General features: G+C 45.5%; 1 pseudogene; it reads right to left on the bottom strand.

The window, feature by feature from the left end:
• Positions 1-1,448: 1,448 nt before the first annotated feature.
• Positions 1,449-2,076, bottom strand: LOC104993119 (annotated as a pseudogene).
• Positions 2,077-2,417: the final 341 nt, after the last annotated feature.

The raw sequence follows: 2,417 nt of genomic DNA, 5'->3' as shown, positions 1-2,417 counted from the left end.
TGGACAGGACTAAGCGACTCAACTTTCACTTTTCACTTTCATGCATTGGAGAAGGAAATGGCAACCCACTCCAGTGTTCTTGCCTGGAGAATCCCAGGGACGGGGGAGCCTGGTGGGCTGCTGTCTATGGGGTCATACAAAGTCGGACACGACTGAAGTGACTTAGCAGCAGCAGATGCTTTTCTGAAATTCTCTTGCCTTTTCAATGATCCAGTGGTTATTGGCAATTTTATCTCTGGTTCCTCTGCATTTTCTAAATCCAGCTTGTACATCTGGAAGTTCTCAGTTCATGTATTCTTGAGCCTAGATTGAAGGATTTTGAGCATTACCTTGCTAGTGTGAGATGAGTGCAATTGTGCGGTAGTTTGAGCATTCTTTGGCATTGTCTTTCTTTGGGATTGGAATGGAAACTGACTTTTTCCAGTCCTGTGGCCATTGCTGAGTTTTCCAGATTTTCTGGCGTGTTCTGTGCAGCACTTTCACAGCATCATCTTTCAGGATTTGAAATAGCTCAGCTGGAATTCTGTCACCTACACCACCTTTGTTGATAGTGGTGCTTCCTAAGGTCCCCTTGACTTCAACTTCACATTCCAGGCTGTCTGGCTCTAGGTGAGTGATCACACCATCGTGATTATCTGGGTCGTGAAGATCTGTTTTGTATAGTTCTTCTGTGTATTCTTGCCACCTCTTCTTAATATCTTCTGCTTCTGTTAGGTTCATACCATTTCTGTCCTTTATTGTGCCCATCTTTGCACAAAATATTCCTTTGGTATCTTCAACTTTCTTGAAGAGATCTCTAGACTTTTCCATTCTTTTATTTTCCTCTATTTCTTTGCAGTGTTCACTTAAGATGGCTTTCTTAATCTCTCCTTGCTGTTCTTTGGAACTCTGCATTGCAATGCGTATCTTTCCTTTTCTCCTTTGCCTTTCACTTTTCTTCTTTTCTCAGCTATTTGTAAGCCCTCCTCTGACAACCATTTTGCCTTGTTGCATTGCTTTTTCTTGGGGATGGTCTTGATCCCTGCCTTCTGTACAATGTCATGAACCTCTGTCAATTGTTCTTCAGGCACTCTGTCTATCAGATTGAATCCCTTGAATCTATTTGTCACTTCCCCTGTATAATTGTAAGGGATTTGATTTAGGTCATACCTGAATGGATGAGTGGTTTTTCTTACTTTCTTCAATTTAACTATAGCAGTTTTATATTTGAAACTGAAGGAGGAAGCAATGATGTTCCAAAACACCTAAATATGCAGGTCCGAAAAGTGAAGGCATTTGTTTAACCTCCACATTCACTCTGAAGCCCACCTGCCTCCTTCAGCATCCAGAGATCAAACACACGTTCTGCTTCACTGTATAGAAAAGTGGGAAACACACTGCACTGCTCACATCACAGGACAGCTGCCTACAGAGCGAGACTTCTGACGTGGGGCCCCAGCCTCACGTTCTCACAGGGCGCCCTCTCCCTCTGGGAGAGGAGTGGTCTGGGCAGCCTCTAGGTCATGCTGCTACCGCGCTGCTCAGCCTGGGTCCGCGACCACCTCTGGCGGGGCAAGAGCAGGCTCGGCAGCAGACTCCAAGTCAGAGTCTCTGGTCAGCCCTCCAGCACGCCAGAGCAGGCTCTTCAGAGGTGTTGTTACTTTCGGCACAAATGCCACACTACTGAAGATTCTTCTTTTGGTGGAAGACAGTTGACTTGCCTTAACCTTTACGTCCTTACTATCCGCTTTGTTGCCACACAACACAATAGGGATGGTCTCACACATGGGTCTTAGATCTCTGTGCTGGTTAGGCACGTTCCTGTAAGTCACTCTGGAGGTTACCTCAAACATTATAATGACACACTGAGCTTGGACATAACACCCAATTTCTCCTGACCAGCTGAATCCCATACATTGAACTTAATAGGCCCCCTGTTGGTGTGGAGCACAAGGAGGATATTCCTCAATACCCAAAGGAGCTACACACATCTCAGATTCACCCATCAGATGACGTTTCGTGAATGTCGTTTTCCCAGCACTATCATCATGAACCAGATTGGAACAGAACCTGGGGTTTTCCTTGGGCAGCCTTCATGGCGTTACTTTCAGTAGCATCTCCGTGCCTGTCCGACTGAGGGTTGGAAACATAGAGGATGCACTATTTTTTTTCCTATTATTTTTTCTGAACTGGTGGCCATGAGACCTGAGAGCCTGATCCATTGCTTATTCCACGTCTTGCCTTTTGGTTTCAGTTCTCACTGGCAGGACTACCTACCCAGTGGGCATCTATAGGATCCTAACTGACCTGCAGTCTTGCATGGACAGTCAGTTTCCTGACAGGCACAGTCCATACTATTAAAAATTCAGTCATGTCCATCTGCATCTGTTTGGAAGCAGAAAACTCCCTTTACCGGGTTACTGGGAAGACACCTGTCA

This window comes from Bison bison, unplaced genomic scaffold (genome assembly GCF_000754665.1).
Source record: "Bison bison bison isolate TAMUID 2011002044 unplaced genomic scaffold, Bison_UMD1.0 scf7180017864233, whole genome shotgun sequence".
NCBI lineage: Eukaryota > Metazoa > Chordata > Mammalia > Artiodactyla > Bovidae > Bison > Bison bison.
The sequence above is the reverse complement of the archived record's forward strand: the minus strand, read 5'-3'. Positions and strand labels throughout refer to the sequence as shown.